At 39.6% G+C, this 17,605-nt stretch overlaps 1 protein-coding gene and 1 long non-coding RNA gene across 18 annotated transcripts in view; one reads left to right on the forward strand and one right to left on the reverse strand.

The window, feature by feature from the left end:
- Nucleotides 1-17,605, forward strand: part of DIS3L2 (DIS3 like 3'-5' exoribonuclease 2) — a 360,467-nt gene that overhangs the window by 184,866 nt on the left and 157,996 nt on the right.
- LOC146396202 (uncharacterized) lies at nucleotides 8,166-16,086 on the reverse strand. Of its 2 annotated transcripts, XR_014830250.1 has the most exons (3): nucleotides 13,026-14,491; nucleotides 11,721-12,743; nucleotides 8,166-9,607 (listed from the first exon to the last, which is right to left on the reverse strand). It is a non-coding gene; the product is annotated as an uncharacterized LOC146396202 (long non-coding RNA). The 2 variants fall into 2 exon arrangements; XR_014830249.1 differs by lacking the exon at nucleotides 8,166-9,607 and having other exon boundaries at nucleotides 11,635-12,743; nucleotides 13,026-16,086.

A 17,605-nucleotide genomic window follows, 5' to 3' on the forward strand; every position in this document is an offset into this window, starting at 1 on the left:
AGCTGAGCTTGTGATACCCTGAGCTCTCGGTGTCCGTGACTCTCCGAGTCGGACAGTCCTCTTTCCAGTTCCCTCCTGCTACCCTGTCTTTTAGGAATTTACTCCCCCTTTTGTTCTTCTCTTGCTGAGAGTAGGCAAGGAAAAGGAGCTGACAGTTGCTTTTCCACTTGTTAGTAGCTCTGCTGGAATGCCCATTCTATCTGAAATCGGCTAACAAGATGCCTTCCTGGTCTTCAGCAGTCACCAGTGTTCATAGAACGCCTTCTGGGCAGTTATCTTGCCAGGAGCTTTGAGATCTTGAGCCTATAACCTTATTCTGTCTGAGCCTTCATTTTCTCATACATAAATTGAGGGCCTTTTCTGAGGTCTTTTCTTAAATCTAGGAATCTACTTAAAAAATTAATAAGAAAGTCAGAATGAATGGCTGAATTTTATTGTTTGAAGTGTAGGTTAGTATAGCTATTCTGCAGTAACTGTCAGCATTTTAAATGTACCTGCCCTTTCACCTAAAAACTCTATTTCCAGGAATTCATCCTACTCAAAGAAGTGTAAGAAGTGTACAAGGCTGTACATACAAGAGTGTTCATAGCTGCTGTATTGTAAAAGTGACACTGCTAGTGTCCATTTTAAAGGAATGGTTAAATAACCTATGTCGTGTCAGTAAGGTAGCATTCCCTGTAGCTGCAAAAGAGGCGCTCAATCCATATGGCCTGCCCTCAAAGGATGGCCATTGTATATTGCGAAATGAAAGAAGCAAGTTTCAAAATAAGAAGAATATGAGCCTATTTTTAATAAAGTCAAGTAATATAAAAACTATATAAATGTATATGTACATATACATGTACACATGTATACAAGTATACATGCAAAAAATAAAGTTCTGGAAGGAAGTACATTGAAATTGTTGACAGTGATTGCCAGGTACCAACTCAGTGAACTGATAGGAGGAAGGAATGCAATATTTTACTTTTCATTTTATAAGTTGCTCTCTTATTCAAATTATTTTTTAAAAAGAACTTCTATAACTTTAAAAAATTATACATGGAAATATCAGAAGAGAGAGGTGCTCAATCTTTTCCAGCCCAACTCCTGGCCTGCAGAGCAATAATGAGGGATGCTAACAGTCATGGAGCCAGTATCACTGCTTCCCTCTCGTGGTACCTCTTGCCTTTTTCTTGGCCCCCATTGCCTTCTGAGTTAGAGCACAGAGTAGGAGGCCTTGCTGTGCAGAGGGCTTCTGTTAAAACATACCTATGTGTCCTGCAAGAGGATCCAAAGATGCAGGCAGCTTATGGGATGCAGCTTATGGGTTAGCATAGTAACAAGAGATTTTTTAAAAATCACTTTAACGTCTAAAAAATTTTTTCCCTGCACATTACCTCTAAAATTATGTTTCTAAAACCCAGATCTGATTTTTTTTTAACTCCTTTGCCTTAAAAACGTTCAACTGCTTCCTGATGCCTAAAGTAGTAATCTCTAAACCTTGCTGAACATGTGTTCCCAGTAACATAAGTGCCTTTATTTTAAAATTACAAATGTGCTTGCTACTTTACTAATTTATTATGTGTGTTATAAGCATACCTAAAATTGGAAACATGAGAATAAAAAAGTTAAGATATTTTTATTTTATTTTAAAAAGGTACAGAAAGCTGTTCATATTATTTTTTTTTTTATTAAAGTGTGGTTGATTTACAGTGTTGTATCAGAAAGCTGTACATATTATTAATCCTACTTTTGGTGAAAGCAGTGCGATTGAATATTCTTTTTTTGTTGTTTTGCTTTATCAGCGTGCAATATGGAAATACAGAGGTCGGATTTTAAGTTTTGTATCTTTTGATACTTAGTTTTGGTTTTAATGGTTATCGTAACTGAAAAAGATAACCTCATATCTTGGGAAGACGTGAGCTGAACTTACAAAATCATAAAACTCCTTTTTCAGTCCTATTCACTGATTATATTCAGATTTGTTTTGAAATCCAGCTAATAAATTTCCATCTTCATGATATCAGTCAGTTCTTGTGGATTAATTGAAAGGTGCTACATTTTTAGATTTTTAAAAATGATTTCATAATCTTGAAACCACTGGGTTATTCTTGGGTTATTCTTCATTTGGCATCTTTAAAAACTAGTTAGAAACTTCCGGTAGGAAATTTAAGTGTATAGATATGAGTAGTTTTGTCGTTTATGAGATTAGGTCATTTTAGGCCCTCAGTTGTATAATCATGGAAATGTTTCAAAACATCCATTTTTAGAATTTTATATTAAAAGCTTGAATTTCTTTTTCTTTTTCTTTTTTTCGGTCTTTTTGTCTTTTTAGGGCCACACCAGAAGTTCCCAGGCCAGGGGTCCAATCAGAGCTATAGCCGCCAGCCTACACCACAGCCGCAGCAACTCAGGATCCGAGCTACGTCTGCCACCTACACCACAGCTCTCGGTAACGCTGGATCCTTAACCCACTGAGCGAACCCAGGTATAGAACCCACATCCTCATGGATGCTAGTCAGGTTCGCTAACTGCTGAGCCACAATGGGAACCCCAAAAGCTTGAGTTTCTTATTTTAAGTATCATACTAAGTGAAGTCAGTCAGACAATGAGACACAAGCATCAAACGCTTTCACTGACATGTGGAATCTGAAAACAAGCAGTAACTTTTTTATCATTGTTAAAACATCACCTTTACCTTAAAGGGACAGATTTTTTTCTAAGTATTGCTGTTTTTTTCTAAGTATCTCCTAGGTGACATATGATTGACAGTCTTTTTTTTTTTTTTTTTTGAAATGAAAATGTGGTTGATGAGGTATTCATGTCAGGAACAAAGGAATATCAGCTCTATTTTTAGGTATTAGCAGAATTATTATTAGTTCAATATTATCTTCAATCTGTGGATATTTGCAATAATCATTTTTACCCATTTGCTAATTTTGTAAGGATTAATTTAGCCAAAACTAAATAATTTCTGTAAATCCACGGTGCTGGGCATGGATAAAATACCCCTTGTTTGCAGTTGACTGAAAGTGTGGGAAGCAGCAGAAGTGCCAGTATCATTGCTTTTGTGTTCTGGAACACTGACTCTCATCTGCACACCTCATCACTTGTCCACACCTGGTGAGGGTGGCAGGGTGAATTCATATATTTATGTAGTCATAATTTAATGTCTTACTTTTTACAATAAAAAATAGAGAAGTACTTAGTATGCTGAAGTGTTTCCTTCTCTTTGACTGATCTTGTAATAGATTTATTTCATTTTTCAATCAGCCAGTATTTATTGAACGCCATCCATGGGCAGTAGAGATTCAACAATGATCAAAAATAAATGTGGTCCCTGTTCTTCCAAACGCTCGGTAAGAGTTCCTCAGGGAGGCAGATTTAGACTCAGATAAATTACAACAGAGAATGGCAAGTGTGATCATATCCATATGAACAAACTGCCAGGGTCATTGGTGCTTGAGCTGAGATCTGAGGAATGAGCAGGCGCAGAGGGGACTAGAGTGACTAAAGTGGTCTTATTTTAGTGATGGGCTGTGGCTGCAAGAAAGGTGGTACCTTCCCCTGAGACTCTCAGACCCTTCTGCAGCAGGGCTCACAACTCCTGTGGCTCTGATGGCTTCTCGACCCCCTCTGCTGGGCCACCCTGCCATGGAACCTACAGAGTTATTACTCTGGCTCACCCTACGTAAGGACTTGTACGTACCCATTTAGGTTTGGTATTTGAACAATTATATTTGGAACAGAAAAGTTCCATCAATCTTTAAACCTCATAATCCAATTATGTCAGTAAAATTCCAGTTTTTTAGTCCAGTGGAATTGGGGTAAGATTTTGCAAACTGAAGTTGAGAGAAATAGTGTTTATTTTGAAAAGAAAAATGGTTGGTTAGCAATTTTCAAGAAGTCAGGCTAGTGTGAACTCCTAGGGGCAATCTGACCCTTCCGACTGGGAGCACCATTTTTCTGGACCTTCAGCTCCAGTCTCTGGAGAATTGCTACTTGCATGGCCTTGACCTGCAGCTCTCCTTAGCAGGGCATCTGAGGTTAAAAAAAAAAAAAAAAAATTCAATGCCAATACTGCAAGCCTTTGGGGATCAGGAAGAGAATATATCCAAGGAAACTGCTTAAAGGGGGTTGTACCAGAAACCCAAGAAACCCCAAGGTTATTTCTGAGACTGGCTCCAATTAATTCCAATTTCATTCATATTGTTTTGTTTCCTTTGTTGCTAAACTGGAACCGAAGCTTAAAAGCTCAATGAAAGTAGAAAATGAAAGCCTAAATTATTGGAGGGGAAAACACCAAGCTAAACTGATTTCTATATTTTGGAAGTTCTGTGCAAGTTCGGATCACTTCACTTTTCAGTAGAACTGTGAGCTCCTTGAAGTGGAGGTGGTTTCTACAGTTGTGTTTTTTTGTTTTTTTGTTTTTTTTTTGTTTTTTTTTTTTACAGGAGAACTGATAGGTATCTATTTCTTTACTATTCCCTCAATAAAAAGGAAGCCCGGTGACCTCCACCGGACCATTACAAATGTGAAACTTGGCACTTAAAATTGCTTGCTCTAAATTTTCCAATTGCTTTCTCTTTTTTTTTCCATTTAATGTCGTTCTGCCAACTAGTGATTTTATTATTATAAACAGGACATTGTATTCACTTTTAAGAAAGAAATATGAAGCTGGAGGTAAAATTACAAACTGTAGCTTCTCAGCTGCCAAAATAGAAAACAATGAGCTAAAAATACTGAGCACAGAAAGGGTGTTGTGGTGAGAAATATTGAAATATCTTCAAGATGGAACTGTTCCAGAGAGACAGAAATTTCCTCTCACTCCAGGTAAAACCAACCTTGAAATAGCAACTTGAAAGGAGAGACATGCAATACTAACCTCTTTCAGGTCAACCCTTTTGTGGGAAAGCTTTCAAACATAACTACCATTAAATGACTAATGATCTTGCTGTGTATCAGGAAGTCCAATTTGATTAAATTGCCATTTAGAAAAGGTTCCTCTGGTGAGGGAGTATGGCAGCACCGAAGGAGCACAAGAAGTTAGGGACCAGCGAGGTGACCTTGGGCAAATCAGTTAAATTTGGGGAGACAGAAAGAAAGACCAGTTTAATCTTCTGCAGAATGAATTATTTGACCAGGTTAGGATTTTCCAAAAGGTGTTGGTAGGTCACAAGTTCTTTGGGATTTTAATAGGTGCTATGGAGAAAAAAGATTCCACGGCCACCCACTTTTGGAAAACAGCGGGTTAATAGATTCCTTAGAACTTTTTTCACGGACTCCCTCATGGAACTTATGTTCCTTAGAATACACTATGAGATTGCAAGCTAAATATTCAGAACGTATTGGCTAGCTCTCATGGTGTGTGACTATGTTTGAGATGTCCTTTCTGAGTTATTCTGAGCAAACTTCTTGATTTTGAAAGAAAATGGAATTCCATTGCTGACGATCTGCCGCATTTATCTGACAAATCAATACTGCCTGTGCCTTACTGTGGGCAGCAGAAGAAATTCAAAGCTTGTGCTTCAAACCTCAGCTTTTCCATTGTCAAGGGAACCCCTTCTTTCCTTGCCCGGTGGGAAGCGCATGTGGAAGTTCCCAGGCCAGGGATCAAACCTACGCCACAACAATGATCTAAACCATAACAGTGACGATGCTGTATCCTTAAGCCGCTAGGCCACCAGGGAACTCCATAAATGGATATTTTTTTTTATTGCCATATCCACAGCATATGGATGTTTCCAGGTCCGGGATTGAATCCCAGCCGCACACCACAGCTGGGGCAGTGCTGAATCCTTAACTCACTATGCCAGGCTGGGTATCGAACCTGTGCCTCTGCAGTGCCCTGAGCCACTGCAGTCAGATTTTTAACCCACTGTGCTACAGCAGAAACTCCCATAAGTGGATATTCTTATTTGTAAATACTTGAGTAGTTTGTCAACATAAAATTCATATTGATAAGTAGCACTAAATCTTAAGAGAAAACAGTGAAAGATCAGTAGGTTCTGTCTGGACAGGTGGATGGAAAAAAGCCTATTGTCAGGTAAGACAGTATTTGAGTTTATATTCAGAAATGGTTTTATAGCATTTTGGAAATATGAATGCACAGGAAAGATGATTAATTTCTATGCATTCTAAATTTGTAAAATCAGTTGGAAATTATACTGTACTGATAAAAATTTGTATCTCCATAGATGGCCTAGGATTTGGAATGAACTGGTGCGTTATAGGGATAGTTAAACGTCAGAATGGCAATGTCTCTTCACTGGCTTTTACATTGAAATATTTGAAGAACATAAAATTCACCTTTTTAGTGTACACGTCAACAATTTCTTGTGTATTCTCAAAGTTATACATCCATCCACTAATTCCAGAACATTTTCAACACCCTCAAAGAAATCCTATACTTAGGTGCAGTCACTTCCCACACCCCTTTCCCTTAGCTCTTGGTAGCAACTAATCTACATTGTCGCTATGGACCTGCCTATTCTGAACGCTTCATGTAAATGGATTCATAGAGTAAGTGGCCTTTTATATCTGGCTTCTTCTACTTGACATAATGTTTCAAGGTTCCCCCATGCTGTAGCATGTGTCAGTACTTTGGTCCTTTTGATGGCCAAATAGAATTCCATCGCATGGATATACCAAGTTATTTTCCCATTGACTGATGGGCATTTGGGATGTTTTCCAGTTTTTGACTGTTATAAATAATGCTGCTGTGAATATTTGTGTACAGGTTTTTATGTGGACAAATGTTTTCAGTTCTCTTGAGTATAATATACCCAGGAGTGGAATGGTTGCTTCATGTAGTCAGTCTACGTTTAACCTGTTGACTAGCTGTCAAACTTTTTTCCAAAGTGGCTGCACAGTTTTATATTCCTCTCAGCAGTGTACGAGGGTCCTAACTGCTCCGTGTGCTCGCCAACACTGGTATCTGGTTTTGTAATTACAGCCATCCTCATAGACACGGAGGAGCACCTCATTGTTTTTTTAAAAAAAAAATCTTTTTTCAGCTTTGTTGGCCAAAATTGTGTATAATTAAGGTGTACAATGTGATGGTTTCACATAAATATACATTGTGAAATGATCACCGCAATCAAGCTAATTAGCATTCATTATCTCGCATAATTCCCCCCCCCCCCCTTTTCATCACCCGCATCGCCCTCACTGTGGTTTTGGTTTGTATTTCTTTAATGACTAGTGATGCTAACATGTTCTCTTAGGGGTATTGACCATTTGTATATCTTTTTGAAGAAATGTCTGTTCAAATCTTTTGCCCATTTACAAATTGGATTGTCTTTATATTGTTGGGTTGATAGCTTATACATTCTGTATACCAGATCTTATCACATATTTGATTTGTAAATATTTTCTCCCATTTGTAGGTTGTCTTTTCACTTTCTTGATGTTGTTCTTTGAAGCACAGAAGTTTCTAAATTTGATGAAGTCTACCTTATCTATTTTTTCTTTGGTTGCTGGTGCTTTTGGTTCCATACCCAAGAAACCTTTGGCTAATCCAAGATCACAAAGATTTACACTTGTTTTCTTCGTCTAAGAGTTGTATAGCTTTAGCTCTTTTATTTGTGTTTATGATCCATCTTTAGTTAATTTTTGTATATGGTGTGATGTGGGCATCCAAGTTCATTATTTTGCATGTGGATGTGCAGTCGTCTCATCACCATCATTGTTGAAAAGATGATTCTTTCCTCATTGAATTGTCTTGGCACTCTTTTTGAAAATCAGTTGGCCATCAATGTATATGTTTATTTCTGGACTCTGAATTCTATTCCTTTGATCTACATGCCTGTCTTTATTGCCAGTGTCACACTGTCTAGATTCTGTAACTTTGTGGTCAGTTTTGAAATTAGAAAGAGTGAGTCTCCAACTTCACCCTGATCCCTCATCAAATTTCTAGCTTTCTGGGTCCCTTGCATTTCCATATTATTCTGAGGAAAGAGGAGCCAAGATTTTGAGAGGAATTGTGTTGACTCTCTAGATCAGTTTGGGATATATTGTCATTAAATCTTCCAACCCATGAACATGGGATATCTTTTCATTTATTAGGCTTTTAATTTCTCTCAGTGATGTTGTGCATACTGAAAAGTATACAGAAGTATACATGGCTTACACTTTTGTTAAATTTATTCCTTAAGTATTTTTTTCCTTTTTGATTCTGTTACCAATGACATTTTCTTAAATTTTATTTTCAGATTGTTCATTGCTAATGTATAGAAATAAAATCAATATTTGTATAAATACTGTGTATCCTACAACCTTGCAGAACTCATTTTTTTTTAGCTCTAATAGGTTTTTGGGTTTGTTTTTTTGTCTTTTTAGGGCTGTATCCATGGCATACAGAAGTTCCCAGGCGAGAGGTCGAATTGGAGATGTAGCAGCTGGCTACAGCCACAGTCACAGCAACATGAGATCCGAGCCGTGTCTGCAACCTGCACCACAGTTCACAGCAGTGCCGAATCCTTAACCCGCTGAGTGGGGCCAGGGATCAAACCTGTGTCCTCATGGTTTCCACTGAGCCACAATGGGAGCTCCCAGTTCTAATAGTTTTTTGGTGGCGACCTTAGAACTTTCCATATTCAGAAGATCATGTCGTCTGCAAATAGATAATGTTACTCCTTCCGTTCCAATCTGGATGACTTTTATTTCTTTCTCTTACTCAGTTGCTCTGGCTAGAACTTCCAGTACAAAATTAAGTGGCAGCAGTGGACCTTTTTGTCTTGTTCTTGATCTTAGGGAGAACCACTCATTCAGTCTTACCACGTTAAGTATATATAACCTGAGCTTGCAGGGGTGGGGGGTTGTAAATGTCTTCTAGTAAAGTGAGGGCAATTCCTTCTGTTCCTAGTTTATTGAGTGTTTTTCTCATGAATCCCGTGGGTTTTGTCAAGTGGTTTTTTTTCTGTGTCTGTGACTTTTTTGTCTTTTATTAATATAGTTCATTAATTAAATTTTATGTGTTGCATCAGCCTTGCATTCTTGATTATGATATGAATCCTTTTTATGGTGCTGGATTCGACTTGTTAGTGTTCTGTTGCGGATTTTTGCATCTGTGTTTTTAAGGAATCATCACCTGTAATTTTCTTTTGATACCTTTGTCTGGTTTCTGTTTGAGGATAACACTAGTTCCATTAGATAAGTTTTAGAAGAGTTTGAAGAATTGGTGTTAATTTTTCTTGAAATGTTGGGTAGAATTTATTAATGAAGCCGTCTGGCTCTGTGCTTTTCTTTGTGGGAAGTTTTTTTTTTTTTTTTAATTACTAATTCAATCTCTTTTTACTTGGTATAAGTCTGTTGAACTTTTCTGTTTCTTGAATAGGTCTCAGTAGTTGGTATTTTCTTATAAATTTGTCCTTTTTATCTTGGTTCTCTAATTTCTTTGCATTCAGTTGTTTATAGTATTCCCTTATAATTGTTTTTTCTATTTCAGTAATGTTAATAGTAATGTATAATCTTTCTTTGTGAGTTTAGTAAATTTTTTTTTGTCTTTTTCTCAGGGCTGTACCTGTGGCATACAGAGGTTCCCAGGCTAGGGGTCAAATTGAACCTGCAGCTGCAGGCCTCCAGCACAGCCACAGCAGTGCAGGATCTGAGCCGCATCTGCAACCTACACCATAGCTCATGGCAACACCAGATCCTTAACCCATTGAGCAAGGCCAGGGATTGAATTCACATCCTCATAGATGCTAGTCAGGTTTTTAACCTTCTGAGCCACAGCAGGAACTCTGTGAGTTTAGTAATTTGAATTTTCTTTTTCTCTGGATCAGCTAAAGGTTTGTCAACTTTGTTGATCTTTTCACATAACCAACTTTTGGATTTGTTTCTTTTGTCACATTTATTTACTCTCTATTTCTTCTGTTTCTACTCCAATCTTTTTTTCTTTCTTTCCTTGCTTGCTTGAGTTTAGTTTGCTCTTCTTTTTTTTACTGGTTTTTTTAAGGTAGAAGTTTAGGTTACTGAGTTCAGATCTTTTTACTGTTTGTATAGGTATTCACAAGTGTAAATTATTATTTTTTAATTTCATTCCATTTTGGACGGAGAATATACTGTGTGATTTCAAACTTTTGACATTTATAGAAACTTGTCTTTGGCCTGGAGAATGTTTCTTGTACACTTGAAAAGAATATGCATTCTGCTGTTGTTAGATGGGGTGTTCTAAAGATGTCTGTTAAATCTAGTTGGTTGATAGTATTATTCATGCCTTCTCTTTCCTTGTTGATCTTCTGTATAATTTGTTTTATCTGTTATTGAAAGTCGGTTATTGAAGTCTCCAGCTATTATGCTTGAATTGTCTATTTCTTCCTTCACTTCGACCAGTTTTTGCTTCATATATTTGTTATTGGTGCATATCTGTTTATAACTGTTAAATCTTCTGGATGGATTGACCCTATTATCATTATAAAGTGTCCTTTTGGTCTCTAGTAACGCTTTTATCTTAATCTATTTTGCTGTTAGTTTAGCTACTCCACCTCCAACAGTAACTTTTTATTACTGCTTGAATGATATATCTTTGTCATTAGACTATACCTATATCTATTGCATTTTAAATAGTATAATGTGGAAACTTTGAAAATCAGATCACTTCCCCGACTCCTGTAAGATTTGTTGTTGTTGCCATTTTTGTTGCCCTTTGTGACTCCACTGAACTGATTCTATAGAGTCTGTTTTCTTTGTTGTGTGAAATCACTGAAGTTTCTGCTTTGCTAGTTTAGTGGTCAGCTAATGAATGGACAAAAATTCTCTTAAATGCTTGAGACCAGTAGTCTCCCAGCCTTTGCTGAGAGCCTCTGTGCATGTGTTGGGGCTTACTTTCAATGCTCAGACATTCACTTTACACCTCTGCCTTAGTCTTCGCTTCCTGCCTATGCAGAGCTTCAGGGTCAGCCAGAGGTGAGCACTTGAGGCCTTATTGATCTCTCTTGTGCATGTTCATATCCTTATGCATGTGTGTGGCTGTCTCAATCCCCAGGAGTATGTCAGCCCTTTTCAAATCCCTCTGTGGACATCTTTCCCCCTAGCTTTATTTTTTGTGGTTAGCTGCTGGTTCCTCAACTGTTAATCACTATCTCAGAAATCTGTGATGTTAAATAATTGCTGCAGATTGTTTCTGACAAGCACCCCTGGGGCTATAAGACTTTTTGCAAAGTGTGAGTCTGGTCAAAATAATGTCAATAGGGTTTTTCAGGAAACTGCCAGACAGCTCTAGTAATGACAGTCCCTCAGGGAATGAAGATTTTGGAGGGCTTCTAAACCTGTTTTGCTTTAGGCTTCCAGCTTACACCCTAATTAGAAAGGTGTTGGTTTTCAAGGCTACTGCAGAGGTGGGGTGGGGATGGCGTGGGGAGAGACATGGGACTAAGGCAAATAAAAACCTTACAAAGCCCACTGTTCTAATCGAAATTCAGCCATTTCTCTTGAATAATTTTTGATCAAATTTTACAAGCCATTGGTTAATTTCCAGAGTTATAAAAAAGTTGATTTTAACAGTTTTTCCAATGTTATTAACACTTACATGGAGTAGTGGCTTTTCAGATGCCCATGGTCTGCCAGTCCCACTGATGTCACTCTCAAGTCTCTTCACTTTTTTTTTGTTTTGTTTTGTCTTTTTAGGGCTGCACCTGTGACATATGGAGGTTCCCAGGCTAGGGGTCCAATTAGAGCTGTAGCCTTTGGCCTATACCACAGCCACAGCAACTAGGGATCTGAGCCATGTCTGTGACCTACACCACAGCTCATGGCAACACCAGATCCTTAACCCACTGAGCAAGGCCAAGGATCAAACCTGTATCCTCATGGATACTAGCTGGGTTCTTTAACAGCACAGCCACGACGGGGACTCCTCTTCACTTTTTAATACCAGGGTTGGAACCAAAAGAAGACCACTTCCAGGAGAAAGTTTGGGCAAAGAAAGAAAACCCCATAGAAGATAACAGAGAGAGGGGAAAGTAAGATGGAATTTGAAAATAAGACCCATGAGAAGTAAATAATAATCTGGGCAAGTCATAAGATTAAGAAATGTTGGGTGGCTTGGCATCATATCAATGCAGTGAAATTATCAGCTGAGCTGTATTGGTAACAGGAAAAGAGGGGAATACATTTCTTAGCTTCCTATGCAGTGTCTTATTCTACATTTAACCCTGCCTCTTTTCCCTAACAGTTTTACTCTATGCTAATTCTCTATCTTGCCCGTGCCCTGCACTGTACTTACCCGTTTTTCAGGGCCCATCTTAACTACTGTGAAGCTTTTGCCTTCTCACTCTGGAAAAATTAGTAATGCCTCACTCTTCTTTCCCTTGGCCATTTATTTATACCTATGTTAGTGCACTTGCCCTGTATTCTAACTTACCGGTAAGTGACTCGGACTTCCGAGTCAGAAGCAAAATCTTCAAAAACAAGGGCTAGATCCTATTTGTCTTTCTATTTCTAGAAGTTAACTCAGTATTTGGTATATAATAAATCTTGTATATAAATAAATGTGTGTAGGAAAAAGAAGGAAGAAAAAGGAAAAAGACAAAGTTTTATTTAGAAGATTGCAGAATATGTGTAGATGTATTCAATGTAACATGTGTTTTTAAGCTAGTGTTGAGATTCATTCCTGCTTCTCTTCGATATTTGTAGGAAAGAGAATATAGATAAAACACAGTCCAGTGCCTTCAAAGAGGTTGCTTCTTAAGATGTTTTCCTACCTAATTTTCACACGAAAGAATAGAAGGTTAAAATTACTATAATAAAATGAGGAATAACTTCTTTTTTTTTTTTTTCTTTTGTCTTTTTGCCATTTCTTGGGCCGCTCTCGCGGCATATGGAGGTTCCCAGGCTAGGGGTCTAATCGGAGCTGTAGCCACCAGCCTACGCCAGAGCCACAGCAACGCGGGATCCGAGCCGCGTCTGCGACCTACACCAGAGCTCACGGCAACGCCGGATCTTTAACCCACTGAGCAAGGGCAGGGATCGAACCCGCAACCTCATGGTTCCTAGTCGGATTCGTTAACCACTGCGCCACCACGGGAACTCCTGGGAATAACTTCTGTTTCTGAAAAAGATGGAGTACACCTATTCTTCCTGGCCTCTCCTTCTTACAACTAAAAATGTAGATGTAACACAGCAAATAAACAGAGGAAGATTCTGAAATGTGGGGAAGGGAAAAGAAGGTGGATTGGCCTCAGGTTCTTGGGGTTTGATTAGCAGTGAGCCGGTGATCCCCTCATTTCCTTATTGTGTCTTACATATCGTAAAAGGTTGCCAACGTGGAATGGCCAAAAAGCACAGGCGAAATCATCTCTGAGAGAGACCTTTCTCCTCTATCCAAAAGACCACGAAAAGGGTGGTCTAACAGCAGAAAACCTTTTTGTCAGTACTCACCACGTCCTAGCGAAATGCCAGTGAAAAAGACACACACACACACACACACACACACAGGTTCTCAGTGGAGCTGAGCAAGATGTTAATATTGTACACACCGGCATTCTATCTCGTGGAATCAAGCAGCGGTGCTCCAATCCCCCACATCTGGTAATGTCTGTGGAGCCATGCAGTGACTGAATCTTCCATCCTGTCTGCCGCGTGCAGGGGACACTCTGATCCTTACTTTGGGAGGTGTCTGCAGATCTGAGCACGGAGCCACTTTCCATCCCCTGCACAGCAGAAGCGGTTGGTGGTTCTCCAGTTACCCTGCCAGGGTAGTGTCAGTAGAACTAAGTAAGGAACCATTCCTCCTGCTGCTGCTCCACGGAAGCAGGCATGCTGCAGCTTCCCCGTCAGGATAGTGTCAGTGGGGCCAAGGAGGGCGCTGACCCTGTTTCCCGTCCAGTGGAGGCAGACCGTGTTCTCTTTCATCTGCACGGGTAGTACTGGTAGAACTGAGAGTGTAGCTTATTTTCTCCCCTTCATCCTGCAAAAGCAGCCCGTTTTCCAGTTGTCCCATGAGAGTAGTACCAGCAGGTTCCAGTGGTGAGGCGGGCCTCCATCTCTACCTGGCAGCAAAGAGGCTTGATGGGTCAGGACTGAACACCACAACATACCTCTCCGGTGTCAGTGTAACCCAGTAAAGCTTAGCCTCTGCCTCCTACCAGCAAATACAAAGTGGTAGGGGAGAGAGAGTTAGCACTCAGCTCCTTCCCTCTCCTAGTGTCTACAGGGATTTAAGCTTCTGTCACCAAACTCAGTGACAAAGCAGTATGTATCAGACTTTAGCTTTCCCTCTTCCTGGTGGCAGTGGAGCTTAGTGAAGGAGCTACGCTTATACCCATGCTTGGAGGCAGTGAGACAGTGTGAATTGGTGCCCATCTTTCACTGGGAGGATGTCAGCAGGGTTGAAAGGAGAGCTGAACTGCTATCTGCGATCTATAATGAGGCATTGTGAGTCAGTGCTTCACTTTTGCCGGGTTGGTAGCAACGGGACCAGCTGGAAGATGAACGTGCAAAGCTGGCCCCTGCACTGCACCTCTGTAGAGGACTGCTTACTAAGACAAACAAACAAACAAACAAAAAATGAAATAGGATCCAGAGTCTCATAATGTAATATCTAAAATGTCTAGGATTCAGTTGAAAGTCACCCATCGTACCAAGAACCAGGAAAATTGCCAATTGAATGAGATGTTGTGGACACCAGCATCAAGATGAATCAGATTTTGTGATTATCTGACAAGGATTTTAAAGCCATCTTTATGAAAGTGCTTTAACAAATAATTATGAATTCTCTTAAAACGTGAGAAAGTTGGGAGTCCCCTTGTGGCACAGCGGAAGCGAATCTGACTAGGAACCATGAGGTTGAGAGTTTAATTCCTGGCCTCACTCAGTGGGTTAAGGATCCGGCATTGCCGTGAGCTGTGGTGTAGGTCGCAGACTCGGCTTGGGTCAGGCATTGCTGTGGCTTTGGCATAGGCTGGCAGCAACAGCTCTGATTGGACCCCTAGCCTGGGAACCTCCATTGCTGTGGGTGTGGCCCCAAAAAGACAAAAGACCAGAAAAAAAAAAAGAAAAAATAGAAAATCCCAATAAAATAAAAATTTTTTAAAAGAACCAAGTGGAAAATATTGAAATGAAAAGTATCATCACTAAAATAGAAACCTATCCAGAGTTCACTAATAGGTCAGAGATGACAGGATAGAATTAGTGAACTTGAAGACAGATCAACAGGATTACCTAGTCGGAGCAAAAGAACTTATAGGATAATAACAAAAGAGCTAGCATTTTTTATCACTGGAGTCCCAAAATGAGAGGAGAGAGTGAATGAGACTTCGAAAAGTATCAAAGAAACAATGGCTGAAAGCCTCCTAAATTTGGCCAAAGACAAGCCCACAGTTTCAAAAAGAAACATTGCATAATGTTAAAAGGACTTTTCACTGAGAAGACATAATAGTCTTAAATGTATATGCACCCAACTGCTAGAGTCTCAGATTACATGAGGCAAAACCTGATAGGGCTGACGGGAGAAATACATCCACAATTATATCTGGGTACCTAAACGCCTTCCTCGGAGAATCAGTGTTGATACAGAAAATCTGAACAATACAATCAACCAATAGACTGAGATATACATACAAAACACTCCACCCCGCAATAGCAGAATACCGTTTTCATTGGCACGATGGAGTACTTGCCAGGATGGGCCATATCTTGAGTCGTTAAACAAAACCTCAGCAAGTGTAAAGGAAATGAAATTATGCAGAGTGTGTTCGTTAACCACATAGAAATAAACGAGAAATCCATGACAGGAGGGCAACAGGAGAATCTCTAGGCCTTGGAAAAACAGCACACTTCTAAATAACCCATTGGTCAAAGAGTAGGTCTCAAAGGAAATTTTTTAAAACTACTTAAAACTAAATGAAAATGAAAGCTTAACATATCAAAAATACATGAGATCTAGCTAAAGCAGTGTTGAGAGGAAATTTATAGCTCTAAATGCTTACATTAAAAAGAGGAAAGGTCTCATAGTTCCCTGGTGGCTTCGTGGTTTAAGGATCTGGCATTGTCACTGCTGTGGCTTGGATCACTGCTGTGGTACAAGTTTGATCTCTGGCTCGGGAACTTCTGCCTGCTGCAGGCACAGTCAAAAAAAAAAAAAAAAAAAGAAAAAGAAAAAAGACAACTTGAAGAATCCTTGAGAGATGATGGCAGAGTTCAGTGTCTTGATTGAAGTGGGGCTTATGTGAAGCTACGAATGTGATAACTTAAGGAACTCTTCATGAATACAAGTAAGAATGGGAAATCTAAATCAGATCAGTGTATCTTACCAGTGTGAATATCCTTGTATTTTACTATAATTTTGTAAGATTTTCCCATTGGCGATCAGGTAGAAAGTAGATAGCATTTTTCTATTATTTCTTACCACTGTATATTAACCAACAATTATCTCAAAATAAAAGTTTTTTACAAGAGGCACCAGTTGAACACAGATAAGAAAGTAATTAATTTTGTACTAGGACGCTTTAAAGCCAGGTAATCTTTGAACCTGGTCATGAGGGATGAATAGGATTTCTGAAGGCTTTTGCCTTAGCATTATTTAAAGAAGAAGGAAAAACAACTAACACTGTTACCGATATCCTTTGAGAATATCTCTTCGTAGGGATGTGTCTGTATGGCCCTTGAACTTATGTCAGTAACTTTAGGCCAAGATGAAGGTCAGGGACGTCTGAGATTGTGAGTTAGAGGGCAAGAACAGGATGTTTGGATGGGGAAAGATGAGTCAGATTTGGATATTAAGTTCCTAGCATGCCAAAAGGAAACATCCAAGAGGGAGAAAGGAAAACAAGCCTGGTCCTCAGGAGAGAAGTCGGGTTACAGATACCTGTTTCGGTGTGCGAAGTAGTCGTCGAATGAAGGTACCTAGTGCACACACAGTCTGAAAAGCAGGACCAGAGATGGACTGTGAAGAGCCCCGATGTGTACACGGTGGAGGCTTCTTAGGAAAAGCTGGGAAGCAGGCAACAGAAAGGAGGATGTCAGAAGAACTGAAGAAAAGGAAAAGGCACATTTGGTGACAAGTTCCAAGCAAGGGGGAGCTGCCCTGAGCTCTGGAATAGAAGTCACTGCCTTTAGACCTCAAGTCCTTTTCCTTGTCTTTTGACTATCTCATGAGTTGTCTCAGTGGCGCACAGAGAGCCAAGGCAGATTGCAGTCTGCCGACGGGTGGAAGGGACGTGAGAAAGTGGTAACACTAAGTACAAACATCCCTTTCGAGGAGCTTTGCTGTGCCCGAGGCGGTGAGAGGGAACTTGACAGAAGCAGGGTCCTGAAGATGTTTTTGCGAATGAGGAGGATTTGAGCTCGCTGGCAGGCGGTGGGTAAGGAGCTGTACACATTTTTGGACTCCTCTTCGGAAATTGCCTTCAGAGCCTAAGGCACATTTTCAACAATGGCAAATCTTCATCTTTTGAGAGTGCATTTGATTTTTGGAAACAGCCAAGTCAGTTTAGAGCCAAGAGTGGTAAATCAGGTAGGTGATCAGGCTGGATAATACATCTTCAAAAAAAATAAAGTATAATTATAAAGCAGTAAAACTGATTTTCTTGTGAAGCTCATGAATTGGCTTAGAAAGTAGTTCTTAAAGAATTCCAAAACCCTTTTGAGCAGTTGTGGCATTATGTGAATAAGTTATGGAGTC

Source organism: Sus scrofa, chromosome 15 (genome assembly GCF_054392235.1).
Source record: "Sus scrofa isolate SSC_HxYL_T2T_F1_AM1 chromosome 15, Sscrofa_HxYL_maternal_Yorkshire_Landrace_v2.0, whole genome shotgun sequence".
Classification (NCBI taxonomy): domain Eukaryota; kingdom Metazoa; phylum Chordata; class Mammalia; order Artiodactyla; family Suidae; genus Sus; species Sus scrofa.